Source organism: Ceratotherium simum, chromosome 16 (assembly GCF_057802395.1).
Source record: "Ceratotherium simum simum isolate JZ-2026a chromosome 16, ASM5780239v1, whole genome shotgun sequence".
NCBI classification, from domain to species: Eukaryota; Metazoa; Chordata; class Mammalia; order Perissodactyla; family Rhinocerotidae; genus Ceratotherium; species Ceratotherium simum.
In genome coordinates this window covers 58,117,285-58,131,611 of record NC_141915.1, presented here as the reverse complement: position 1 = coordinate 58,131,611, position 14,327 = coordinate 58,117,285, and the positions used below count along the sequence as shown (strand labels likewise).

General features: G+C 40.5%; 1 protein-coding gene across 5 annotated transcripts in view; it reads right to left on the bottom strand.

Annotated features, from left to right (window-relative positions):
- TNRC6C (trinucleotide repeat containing adaptor 6C) overlaps positions 1–14,327 on the bottom strand; it is a 148,440-nt gene that overhangs the window by 133,549 nt on the left and 564 nt on the right. Inside the window, exon 1 of one of the 5 annotated variants that reach the window (XM_087441685.1) lies at positions 816–2,458. The exons of the other annotated variants lie outside the window; for them this stretch is intronic. The gene's annotated coding sequence lies outside the window, so the exon portion shown is untranslated. Of the gene's footprint in view, positions 1–815; positions 2,459–14,327 lie in introns of those variants that run through there. 5 annotated transcript variants of the gene reach the window in all.

Genomic DNA, 14,327 nt, shown 5'->3' with positions numbered 1-14,327 from the left:
GACTGTATACTTCTTAGGTGTCTCACCTTACTGAATAAAGCTTTACCACATAACGATAATTAAATACCACAAGAAACTAATTTATAAGCATTTCTGGAACCCTGATTGGGGCTTCTCTGTGTGAAATACAGTAAATTAAACTGACAATATGATTATCACAAGAATAAATCCTAACAGTCTACAAAGAATACAAATTCAATCTCTATCCCACGTCTTTTGCTCAAACAATAATTGTTTTTTTCCCCTTTTTCTCCCCAAAGCCCCAGTAGATAGTTGTATGTTGTAGCTGCTCATCCTTCCAGTTGCTGTACGTGTGATGCCGCCTCAGCATGGCCGGACAAGCAATGCGTTGGTGCGCGCCCGGGATCCGAACCCAGGCCGCCAGTAGTGGAGCGTGCGCACCTAACCACTAAGCCACAGGGCTGGCCCGCTCAAACAATAATTTTATATGCCAGCACTTGTGGATGTTTTCAGGGTAAAACAACTCCCTCCCACACCTTACAAATCACACCCGAGTGATTACCATGGTCATGTCTATGACAGCATTAAAATAACACCACTCTCCAAACCCTAGTCACTCCTCTGAAATTACAATAATATACACACAAATAGATAATGACAGTGCAAATGTGTGACCGCGAGGAATAGACTTTGCAAGGCTAAATACAGGGAAGACAATGTGTACCTACAATGTGTCAAATTTATGCATTATCTCATTTAATCCACACAACAACCTTGCAGTAGGCATTATTATCCACTTCTTCCAGATGAGCAAACAAAAGCTCAGAGGAATTAAAAAATAAACCCAAAGTCACCCAGCGAAGAAGCGGCATTCCTAGAAATCTAGCCCAGAATTGACAACTCCGAAGATTATGCTTATACCAGTGGTCCTCAAATGCTGGGTATCAGTTGATGAGAATGTTTCCCTAAGTCCACAGAATGAGAAAAATAAGGACGATGAGGTAAACTTTTCATAACGTTACATCATTCACTCAATTGACAGGACTCTCCTCTAAGATGGTGTCCTTTCTACTTCTTTGCATGGGAATGTCTTTTATTTTATCAAATAATAAGAGTGGATGGTGGTGGTTTTTATTCAGACGTCTAAGCGGCAAGACCAAAGAATGGCAACTGTATGTTGGCTCCCACTTTTGTTGTTGAAACTTTACTTATATATGAAGTCCAAAAGTATCTTGACCACAATGTTTTTCCATATTTTTAAAAGAACAGATTTTACACCCAAAAGGAAAGGTTTGATTAAACAATATGTAAGAGATAATTACCTTCCTACAAGAATGACAAATATTTAAAACAGTGCTGTGTGTAGCTTCACGGGCAAAATAAGGGAGGCGTCCTCATTCCCTCTACCACCATCTTTCCAGCGGTTACTCAGTGGTTTTTATTTTGCTTCTTATCTCCTCCAGTGCACTATCCCACCACTCCCACCAACATACTTCGAAACTTTACCTCAATGGATATGCTCATTATCTTGATTGTGTGGGGATGGTTTCACAGGTATACACATATATGAAAATTTATTGAATGCTATACTTTAAATATGTGTAGTTTATTATGTTTCTAAAAAACCCTTAATAAAGATGCTAAAAAAATAACTTCACCAGGGGTAACGAGGTATTTGAGTCTTTTGATATGTATTATCATTTTCACTGCCTGAAGGGGTTTGTATTCATTCTCACTAGTAACATATGACTGGAAGAATTTCTTTTCTCATTCTCCTTAGGATTATAGTTAAACTCTGCCAACTGAATTATTTTCAAAAAAATTTCTGGGGCCGGCCCCGTGGCTTAGCGGTTAAGTGCACGCACTGACGCACCGCTTCTCTGGCCATGCTGAGGCCGCGTCCCACATACAGCAACTAGAAGGATGTGCAGCTATGACATACAACTGTCTACTGGGGCTTTGGAGGAAAAAAATAAATAAAATAAAATTATTTAAAAAAATTTTTCTGGTTTCTTTAATTTGCCTTTCTTTGATTATTGGCAAGATAAATTTTTAAAATACGTTTGCTTACTAATCTGTTTTATAAATCGTCCTTTCCTTTGTTCATTTACCTATGCCAAAAGGCGTAAAACTAGTTTTGTGCAAGATTTGAACGCAGGACTATCCGATCTTGGGCAAGTCACACTGCCTCTTTGGATCTCAGTGTTCTCTGCTATAAACCCCACAGATCTGTGAATTTTAAAGATTTTATTTATTTTATTTTTTCCCCCCAAAGCCCCAGTAGATAGTTGTATGTCATAGCTGAACATCCTTCTAGTTGCTGTATGTGGGACTCGGCCTCAGGATGGACGGAGAAGTGGTGCCTCGATGCGCACCCGGGATCCAAACCCGGGCCACCAGCATTGCAGCGTGCGCACTTAACCACCAAGCCACAGGGCCGGCCCGTGAATTTTAAATAGTGTAAATTAGTTAAGACTTATTCTTGGAAACACAGCAGATACACAAGATACAATGCTGGTTAATAATACTGTTGCTAATTCAGTATCACCTTGACTATAAAGAACATTAAACAGCAATGGTAATATAAACCCAAAATAAAACCAAGCATAAACAAAACACACAAAAAAATCCTCAGATTTTTAATAAAAAATAAGATGAAAATGTCTGATAATAAGTATATACATTTTAACATGTATCAAAGCCTTAAGATATTAAAGATAGGTTTTTTCCCTCTAAAAAAAGATTCATAGTAAATTTACAAAGTTCTACAGCCATAACCATAATCCAGTTTTCAAACATTTTCATTACCTCCCAAAAATCCCTCGTGCCAATTTGCAGCCAATTCCCATTCTCATTCTTAGCCCGAGACAACCACTAATACACCTTGGGATCCTACAGATTTGCCCTTTCTGGAAATATCATATACATGAAATCTGGCTACTTTCATTTGGTATGATGTTTTTGAGGTTCATCCACACGGTAGCATGTATCAGTACTTCATTCTTTTTATTGCTGAATAACATTCCATTGTATGGATATCCACATTTTGTTTATCCAGTTGATGGTCATTTGGATTGTTTCCACTTATTGGCTACTAGGAATAACATTCATGTTCATGTTTTTGTGTGAAGATATGTTTTTATCTGTACTGAGTAGATACACAGGAGAGGAACTGCTGGGTCATATGGTAAATTTATGTTTAACTTTTTAAGAAACTGCCAAACTGTTTTCCAAAGCTGCTGCACTAAGCAATTCCCAACAGTATGAGGGTTCCCATTTCGCCACATCCTTGTCATTGCCTGTCCTTCTGATTGTAGCCACTCTAGTGGATGTGAAGCGGTATCTTGTGGTTTTAATTTTCATTTCCTGAATGTCTAATGATGTTGAGCATCTTATGTGCTTATTAGCCATTTGTATATCTTCTTTGGTGAAGTGTCTACTGAAATCTTTTGCCGATTTTTTAACTGGGTACTTTGTCTTATTATGGAGTTATGAGAGTTGTTCTTTATATATTCTGAATACAAATCCTCTATCAGCTATATGATTTACAAATATTTTCTTCCAGTCTGTGGATTGTCTTTTCATGTTCTTAATGGCGTCTTTTGAAGCACAAAGTTTTTAATTTTGATACAGTCCAATTTATCAACTTTCTTCTTTTATGGATCATGCATTTGGTGCTGTATCTATGAACTCTGTCTAGCCAAAGGTCATGGGGATTTTCTCCCACATTTTTTCTAACGGTTGTATAGTTTCAGTCCTTACATTTAAGTCAACGATCCATTTTGAGTTCATTTTTGTGTATGGTGTGAGATATGGGTCTAAATCACCTTTACTTTTTACATATGTATATCCTACTGTCCCAGAAAATTTATTGAAAAGACACTCCTTTCCCAACCGAACCGCCTTGGCACCTGTCAAAAATCAGTTCACCATAAATGTACACATTCACTTCTGAACACTCAATTCTGCTCCATTTGTTTTTATGTCTGTCCATATGCCAGTACCACACTGTCTTAGCTGCTTTAGCTTTAGAGGATATTCTTTTTTTTTTTTTTTTTGTGAGGGAGATCAGCCCTGAGCTAACAACCGTGTTAATCCTCCTCTTTTTGCTGAGGAAGACCGGCTCTGAGCTAACATCTCTTGCCAATCCTCCTCTTTTTTTTTCTTCCCCAAAGCCCCAGCAGATAGTTGTATGTCATAGTTGCACATCCTTCTAGGTGCTGTATGTGGGACGCGGCCTCAGGATGGCCAGAGAAGCGGTGCGTTGGTGCGCGCCCGGGATCCGAACCCGGGCCGCCAGTAGCGGAGCGCACACACTTAACCGCTAAGCCACCGGGCCGGCCCCTAGAGTATATTCTTAAACTGGGAATTTTCAGCTGTTTAATTTCTTATGGATTACACATGGAGAGAAAGAGGGGAGCCAAGGGGAACTCCAGAGTTTCTGACTGGAGCAAGTAGAAGGATAGAAGTGCTCTCGAGTAAGATGGGGAGGAGGGCAAGCAGGGTGGCAGTGGAGGAAGAGCAGGAGTTCAGCAAGGACCTGGGGACCTGGGAGGTGGAAATGCTCATTTAACAGTCCTGTGGAGATGTGGGGAAGGCAACTGGATATGCAAATATCGAGTCTGGGGAGCAGTCCAGGCTGGCGATATAAAACTTAGAGTCTTCAGGATATGTGTGATATTTAAAGTCACAGGACACGGGGCCAGCCCCATGGAGGCCGTGTCCCACAGACAGCAACTAGAAGGATGTGCAGCTATGACATACAACTATCTACTGGGGCTTTGGGGAAAAAAAGGGAGGAGGACTGGCAATAGATGTTAGCTCAGAGCCAGTCTTCCTCAGCAAAAAGAGGAGGATTAGCTTGGATGTTGCTCAGGGCTGATCTTCCTCACAAAAAATAAATAAATAAATAAAAATAAAGTCACAGGACTAAACGAGGTCATCAAAGGCAAGAGTGTAGATAGAGAAGAGAAAGTTTACACGAGTGAAGATAGAGACAGTTTCATGAAGGAGACTGGTATTATGTGTGTTAGGACATTTAGAATTTGAGCTGGCAAGGACAGAAGCCAATTCAAGCAGTCTATAAGCCACAGATGTGACATAAATGTTATCACATGACAGCATGTCATACCTGTGAATAATCGAGGTGCTAATGATAACACTAATAGATTAACTTTGGGGACAAATTCAGGAGACCTAGGTCTCCAGATAAACAGACATTTTATAATATGGGTATATTAATGTCAGGCTTACTGCATGCATGTTTACTAAAATTATAACATCCTGGGCCGGCCCCGTGGCTTAGCAGTTAAGTGCGCGGCGCTCCGCTGCTGGCGGCCCGCGTTCAGATCCGGGTACGCACCGACGCACCACTTCTCCGGCCATGCTGAGGCCGCGACCCACGTACAGCAACTAGAAGGATGTGCAACTGTGACATACAACTATCTACTGGGGCTTTAGGGGAAAAATAAATAAATAAAATTATAAAAAAAAAAAATTATAACATCCTTAAATTGTCCATGTTACTAAAGATCCTTACCCCCCCACATCTATTTTTTTCTATATCCATATGTCTCTCTATGAAGCTCAGTCATTTAACATAAATCTCTTCTGAAAACTGTGATATCAAAGAAGCAAAACTGTTATCCCTCCAACCAGAGAGCCAAATACTGAAACAACAGATAGTATGCTTATTCCAAAGCACGTGTCTGAATCTCCATACCTTATAAATCTACAAGGGTTTACAACACTCCATTCCTTCAAACTTTGTGTGTTGAAGAGTCAGAAGAAAGATATAATACCGAAGAAAAACGGGTCAAGTGAGGGAAATTGCTTTCCAGCTGTGATTTGAGATTGAATAGGAAGTAGCTGAAGTAGAAGAAAGACAGTTATCACCCATTCATATGCTACTCATATATCAAAGGCAGGGTACTTTTAGCTTACTCTATTAATAAACTAAAGCATTCTAAGTTCAAGGTGACACAGATTTTTACAGAAATGTCTTCCCACTTTTTATAATCTGGATCAAAACTAGAAACAGAGGAAAAGTATTCACTTATCATCCTCTTCCCTGCCCCCTTGCCCCTACTATCATTTGTGGAAGCAACATCTGGGAAGAAACAGATGCCTCAAAATAAAACTGAACATTTTTATCTTAGTACTCACAAAATACTGTAGATATTACAAAGACAAACGTTATTATCTCTGCTATCGAGTAACTCAAAATCTAATAGAGAAATGATGATGACAATGAACATTTTTTGCAAAGCACTATCTGCAAGGGGCTATGCTGGGGTTTAGAATCCCAAATGAACAGGGAGAATAAATAATGCCATCAATCAAATATAAAACCATAATACATACAAAAGTACCACAGTGGCTAAGGTTCTTATTCATAATCTAACTGGTAAGTAAATAACTGTTTTTGTCTGTTTTAAAGCTTTCCCATCCCACTCTATGGGAAGAAAAGAAAAAAAGTCCATCTTGTTGTTTTAATTTTTTCTTTGTTAAAAAAAAAAATCTGAGCCTCCCCAGTGACATAATGGTTAAGTTTGCGTGCTCCACTTCCGTGGCCCAGGGTTCATGGGTTCGGCTTCTGGGCGCAGACCTACATACCACTAGTCAAGCCATGCTGTGGTGGCATCCCACATACAAAATAGAGGAAGACTGGCACAGATGTTAGCTCAGGGACAATCTTCCTCAAGCAAAAAAAGGAGGATTGGTAACGGATGTTAGTTCAGGGCCAATCTTCCTCACCAAAAAAAAAAAAAAATCTATTATCACTTAAGTTTAAAGAATTTATTAAATTTATCTAACCTTTAAAAAGTTCTAGTAACTTCAACACAGCCACTACTAACATTGGTATACTATTTATGTTATAATCTGATCTTATGTTTCCTGGAAATACTGAACTTTTGTTATCTCTCTTTTCTGTCAATATTCTATATCCATGAAGTTTACAATATATTTGGGACTGTTATATAAAATCCGAGTTAAGATTTTTTTTATGGGTATGGTACTAAGAAAATTTGATTTCATTGAGAGTATTCACCATAATTAACAGAAGAACCCTATTATTACATGGCTCATTGCATATTGGGATTTATGCTGTGAGTCAAATCTCTACCTCAGAACCTCATACAATAAACTCTCCTAAAACAGTTATCTTATGTGTCATCTTTCCCCATCAGCATTTTAAAATGCTGGACTCACTGTATGCATTTAACCAAACATTTTAACATCAGCTTCCCTATTTACTTAATTTAAGCTTCTCTGGAACATTCCAGAAACAGCAGCAAGCACTATATGCCCAACCTCTTAGAACTCATTCATTCCAACAGCCCACACCAATCATTCTGTATTGTTTTGCCCTGCTGATTCTTCCAACACTTTTTCAGTTCCACCCTACCATTATGCTTGTCCAAGCCTGCATCACCTTACATAGACAACTACAGTAGCCATGATTTTCATGCTTCCGATTTCCCCTCCAACCATCTGCTATATCTCGGCTCAAGGGAAGTTTCTAATCTACTACTTGGTTCATATCATGCTCATCAACAACCATCAATAGTTCCCAACCAGCCAAAGAATGGAAGTTCTACCCATAGAGCCCCTTCTAAACCTTATTGCCAACACAAAACCTTCACTTATAGCCAGGCCTCAGGGTTCATTTACTCAAAAATTCTGAGTCCCAGTTGCGATATTAGGCACTTTCCAAAATATTCCCCAAACGTGGCTTGCCAATTCGTCTCCTTGTTAGACTATCCCTTCCATCCAGCCAAATTCTATCAAGTGAAGTTGTGCCTGACCACTGTGACCCATGGGTCCTCTCCCTCTTCTGAACATCCCGAAGTCCGTTCCACTGAACTAAAAGGTAGTATGAAGGGAAAACAATGTTCAGTGGTCACATAAGTTTGGGAAAGACTGGGCTAATAAAGGCAAACATATTCCTCTTGCTCCTAGCACCCAATATGTTAATATGCATCTTCAAGAGGGGAGATATGGTCTATGGCTTTATAATTAAATACTACCACATATTTTTGTTAACTTAAGGAAGCATCACAACATTTAATTGCTAGCTCAGGTTTTTTGGTTTTTTGTTTTCTACTTGTTTGGTGCCTGTCTCCCTCACTAGTAGGACAACTCTGGGAGGGCAGGGAGATGTCCAGCTCCTTCACTGTGGCCACTGCACAGAGAGGGCATTAACCTTTTGTGCAGTAAAGGAAGGAATGATGTGACCAGGCTTGGGCTTTAGAAGACATCACAGGGGGATGATAAAGAGCTCAGATTCCAGCATCAGAGGGCCTAGACACATTTACCAAGGCTCTGACTTTGGGCAAATTATTCAACTTCCATCAGCCTGAGCTTCCGCATCTAGAAAATAAACACAATAACAGTACCTACCTTGCAAGCTGCTCTTGAGGAATGGATAACACATATCAAGTGCCCAGAAAGCATTCAGAGTTAATACTAGCAGATGGATCGGTGGGATACAGACCAGAGGAACAGAGACTAATTAAAAATCTACTCAAATAATCCAAGCTATTTATCCATGTGGGAGGGCTTTGATGTGTGGACTCAGTTTAAATTCTGACTTCACTTCCTACAAACTGTAGGATCTTGTAGAAATTACTTCCTTCTCTGTCCTCCCTTTCCACATCAGTAAAATGGAATTAATAAAAGCAACCATTCTCTAGGAGAGCTATGAGGATTAAATAAGGCAATACTCAGGTCCTTGGCACACTATCACACAGGAAATGCTCAAATATTAGTTGTACCTATTTAAAGATTATTTTTAAGTGGAGATCTGGTTACCTGCAAGGATGCTTTGTAACTACTCCCAACCCCACCTCACGATTCTCAGTTGTCCTCAGGGACTCAAATGTACTTGCTTCCACACAGCCACCACATTCTTCCCTCACCTCATCTCCCTACCTGAGAAAATCTCATTTAAAACATCAGCCTCCTGAAGAACAAAGCCTATTAAATTCCCCTCCTACATGCTCTTTCCCCTCCCCCTCGGCATTTCATTTTTCATCTATAGCGTAAGAAATAAAATGCAATCAGAGGAGTAACCCTGCACCTCCCCACCCCGGAATTTCTGAACAACTCTGCTGTTAACATATTTTCACAGCACAAATGGTTAGAAAAGTGGTAAGTTGTGCCTACACTTCATTTCCCAATTTCAGATCTTACTTTAATTCCTGGTTGCTATTTTAACTTAGATTTTCCCTGCTTATTAAAAGAGTAATTAAAAAGAAATTATCTTTGGAAATAAAAAGTAAACAATGCCTTTGCCAGGCTCAACCCAAGCAATTGATTTTAGTCTTAATAACCTAGACTGTACACATAAAATGAATCCAACAATGTGCATATTCCCACTAACCACCTTGGCACTAATTTGCGTTTGGCACTAGCCACTCTGCACTTTAGAAAGGACTCAACCGTAGATGGGAGTTATCCCGCTGCTGAGAATAATCTGATGTGATATTGTGGTTTTGTAGGTTTGTAGTTCAGGCCTTCAGAGGAAGGACATTATGAAGATATAATAGAAGATTAATTTCTAAAACATGCCAAAGAAGGAAACCAGAGAGTCTTTAAAGAAAAAAAGACCTGTTCAGGTGTTTGTATTCTAGAGGATCACAGGAGACCATCTGGGTTTACACAAATAGATGTTGGTCACAGAAAATGCTGTAACCTTATAGTGGTGATGAGGTGACCTATTTGTACACTCTTTCATTTTCGTATTTCTGTACAAAAAATTTAAAATTCTTTTGTGTCAATAAAGGTTTATGAGGAAGTAAAGTGGGCACCGAGCCCCGTCAGACCAATCCATCCAACAGGCTCTCTGGAAGACAGATTCTGGAAGACTCTTTGGGCCCTGGGTCCTGTGGCCGAGTGATCCTGTGTGTCTCCAGGCAGGTGGTTCTCCAACAGGAAAGAAGTGTTATGACAAAGAGGCAAATAAGGAGAGGAAGACCATGGGACAGACACTTGCTACTCCTTATTTCCCAGAGGACATGTTTAAATCCATTGGCCTAGAAGAGACATATTTCAGAAGCTATCTTCTTGCCCATCCTTAATCATGCATGACTATATCCTAGAAAACCAAAGTCCCAATGAATAGCTGTAACTTCCAGAGCCACATAGAATATTAAGAGTTCAAAATAGCAGCGAACGCTGCTTTCCCAAGGCCATTCCTTCTGTTGTGGGTTGCAGCCATGGAGGGCTCAGGAGGGTGCGAACAACTATCTGTGCTACAGCAGTGATGTTTTATGGCTGGATGCCCAGATTGTCTAGCTTTGCACACAGCTCTATAGTCTTTTGAGGGCTACAGAGGAAGAATGCATTCTTAACAAACAGCTCTCCATCCCCCCAATAGCTTCTTCATACTCTGAAAGCATCTGTGGCCAAGAAAAGAATTCATTTTTTAAAAAACTCCAAAAATGGGATAAAGGGTATGAATTTTCACCAGGTTTTTAACACGCGAAACCTTGTCACACCCCAGTTGGAGAATTAAAAAAATACATATTTCACTTTTCATTGAATAAGTTACAGTTCAAATGCATAATTTGCACAACAGAAAACTTACAGGATTATTTTAATCGAGTTATTCAAACAAGTTCACTGGGCAAGGATTATACATTTCTTCGTTTCAACATCACACATACAATCTCTACACAAAGCTATATAGTTCTCTCTGACAACAAATAACCTTTATGTTTCTAGGGAATTACATTCCTGAAAAGTTATGTATAACCTGAATGTTTAAAATCAAGAATACCTTTACTGCATTAAAATCTATTTAAAGAAAGCTTACTGTATATTATTTGCAAAATAAAGAATGCTCGCCTCATGACTGCACAATTATTTAAAAGCTAATTTGTAAAAATTTAGATAGTCATAATTAGACTGGTTTAAAGCAAGAAAATCTGTAAAAATCTACCTAAAAAAAGGCCAGTTCTCATTTGAGATTCTGCTCTTAAATCTACGACATCTTCAAACAAAATTATTAAGATGTTAGCTGTCTTAATTAAGCAAATAAAATCCAGTCACCTTCATTGTGAAACCAGTTATTGTACAAAATAGACCACAGCACCAGTACTTTTTCAAAAGATTTCCTTACAGCTCATCTAAAACATCAGAAGACCCTCCGCAATAAAGCTGGAAGGAAAGGTAAAAACCTACTCGATTGTCTCAGAATGCCGAATAGGAAGCCAAAAACAATTTCAAAGACAACAAAAACAAAACAAGCAAAAACAAAGTTACCTGGCTCTCCCCCCCACTTACTTAGTACCTTCCAAGCACTGCCTGCTCAGGGCTCCACCTCCTGCTCCCTCAACATATCCTTCTGCTTCCAAGATCTTCTATAAATTTGTCCCGTCACCTCTCCGCCTCTCCATTTCTCTTGCTTCTCCCACGGGCTTCAGTTGCTCCGGCTAAGTAATCTTTGTTCGCTACATTCCCAAACCTTAATGATCTCATATGCTATTCTGATATGTGGAACAGCCTCAGACTTCACAGCCAATCTATTTTCTTTCTTATAAAATCTTCTCGGATATCACCTTTGCACAGTAAACCCTGCCTGAGTGGTAAACAGTCATCTAAAACATAAGCATGCAATCTCATGGATCTAATTCCTCCTGGGGAAGGCCAAAAAGACCCATAAAGCGTCTTTAAAATGGCTCTTAAGCCTTAAAATGTTAAGTTGTTAGAGAAGTTATACGATGCCAAAGACATTCTATATACTCAAATCAAATAATGGAGAAATAAACTAATTTCCGCTAGTAATCTTTTTTTAAATTTAAAATTAGCATCACTTGCTTGAGTCAAGCAAGAGTAAGTTTACATTCAGGACCTCGTTGCCCTCACTTGGAGCTGGGGAAGTAATGCAAATACCCCATTCTCAGCCAGTACTGTAGGAATTTTATCTTCCATTTCTTTCCAACTGAAAGCTCTCCTCACTAAGGAAAAAGGCTGCCCCACTACAGCCCTGACCTCCTCCTCCTCCAGCTTGGTTTTGGAAGTGAGCCAGATGACAGCATTTGGAAAAGCACAAATTTATCTCAGTAAAGCCAGCTGTTTAACAAAAAGGTGGTGGTGGTGAGAAATACTGTGATTTAAAGTTTCCTATATTCCCCTCATGACTTAGTTATATGTTAATCATTGAGAGCCAAATGAAACAGTTCACCCCACTTTCCACCATAATTATTCAGCACTCTAATGCAACTATTTGTTCTAAGATTTCTGAGCCAACTAAGTATAAATATAAATCTGTTACACAATAATCTGTGTCAAAGTGTTAAAACATATGCCACTTGAAAAAGAACAATAATATACACTGAAAGGAGGAAAACCTAAAATCAACCTTTACATGTATCCCACGTTGCTACTAAAATATTTAAATGCCACAATCAAAAATGAAATAGTTAGGATTCAGTCTTATGACAGCTTCAGTGGTAACCTAAATAATTTCATACCTTAATAGTAAAACAGAGGTATAGTCAATAAGGTCTTTGATTTAAACAAGAAGCATGGAAGACTTAGAATCAGACTTCTAAAACTAGATCCTCATAATAAAATCAAGTCTGAATATACATATATATATAATATCTGGGACCCACAGATCCATTCTGCTGCTTGAGGAAGTGCTAGTTTGAAGAAATTATTATGTGTCACTGTAAGTATAACTTAACCAATAATTTTACCATTATCATTTTCTAGGCTATCAATTTCTCAAGATCCAACATGTGAAACAAAATCAGGTTCTAAGAATGTCTATTCTTATGAAAATAGAAATATTAAAAACTTTCTACAGAGGGAAAAAAACACCTTTCAGTACAGGTAAACAAAGCAACAACTATCCAGATTATCATCATCTCTGTGAACACCAACAATAAAATTAACTCGGACAATATAATTGGGCTAGTCATTTTTAAAACCTCGTTTCGCATCACTTTCCCCAACAAAGCATCCTAGGGGTGTCATACTGAAAGGTGTTCGAAGACCTTCACCACCTCTGCGGTTATGGAATAATGTAAATTTCTTCAAGGTGCCCTCTGCCAACCAAGTCCATCTGCTAAGTTTTATCCTTTATTCTTTCACACAGCACCGCAGGAGGTTTGGAATCAATGCACATAATTGTCAGCACCCCCTACACGTTTCAAACTGGCCACCACTGTCCTCTGAGATCACTCAAGCCACATTTCCAGTGTCTCGACTCATCCCCATAGTTAATTCTAAATGTAGGAAATAACTTGCATAAAATAAGCCTTCTGCAGAGTCAAGTTACGCTCAGAGACCTAGCAGCCTCCACACAGTGCTCATCATTAACTGACCACCTATACCGGCCGCAGCACAGCGACGAGAATACCGGATAGAGGAGAAAACCCGAACCTCAGCAACACAATGGATTAAACCAGTCAGACGCCTCTAACTTGCAACTCCTTAAAGACGCTCAAGTTGGACATCCACAGAGCACCATTTTGAGTTCAGAATCCGTAGTTCACGCCTAGATACAACCGAGCAGACCACTCAAATGGAGGTTTCATTTGACAGAGGCAAAGGTTCGAGACAATTCCACTCATTTCGTACAGAATCAGGGATACCGTCGAGTGCCTTAAAACGCAATATGTGCAGCCAGGATCTGCAGCTCCTCCTCCCCCGCCCCGTGGCATCGAGACAGCGATCCTGCATCTTCGGTGAGATTCCCAAATCTCCGTGGAACCTGCAAGCCAATGGTTTCTCCGCCAGGTCAACCGGCAGGGAACCCCTCTATTAGCATGTGCACATTTTAATAGCTACGAATCAATGAACCAAATCTCATCCCCAAGATAAAGGTGCGAAAGAGGCGTCGCTCCAGCAAAGGTGGCACCGAGACGCTCGGGTTACGTGATCTGATCGCAGGACGGCTGCGGTGCGGCTCCCTTTCCTCGTGCGCATCGCTCCGCAGCCTGCAACACCGGGAGCAGCCCACCTGATTCCAGACCCGCAGGGGGCCACGGGGCCCCCCACACTCCTCCAGAGCACGCCAGGGGCTTGCTCTTCCCTCAGACAACAGCACGGGAGGCCCTACCCCGAAAACACTTCGGTTCGTGCATGCCATCAGAAACACAAAATCCGCGGTGCCTGTTCGGGGAGAACCTGATTCCACCGAGTGCACCAGTGTAAGAACCAGAACGCCACACACACAGCTGATGCTGCCGCACACCCATGCCGATCACGCGGGCTCCCCGCACACCGGGCCCCGCCAGCCTCTCCCCGCGCGCACGCACGCACGCCCCGGCCCCGCGCCACGCCGCGGCAGCTCCTCCCGCCGCCCCGCGCCGCGCACCCCTGCCCGCCGGGACCGCGACCCTCCGCTCCGA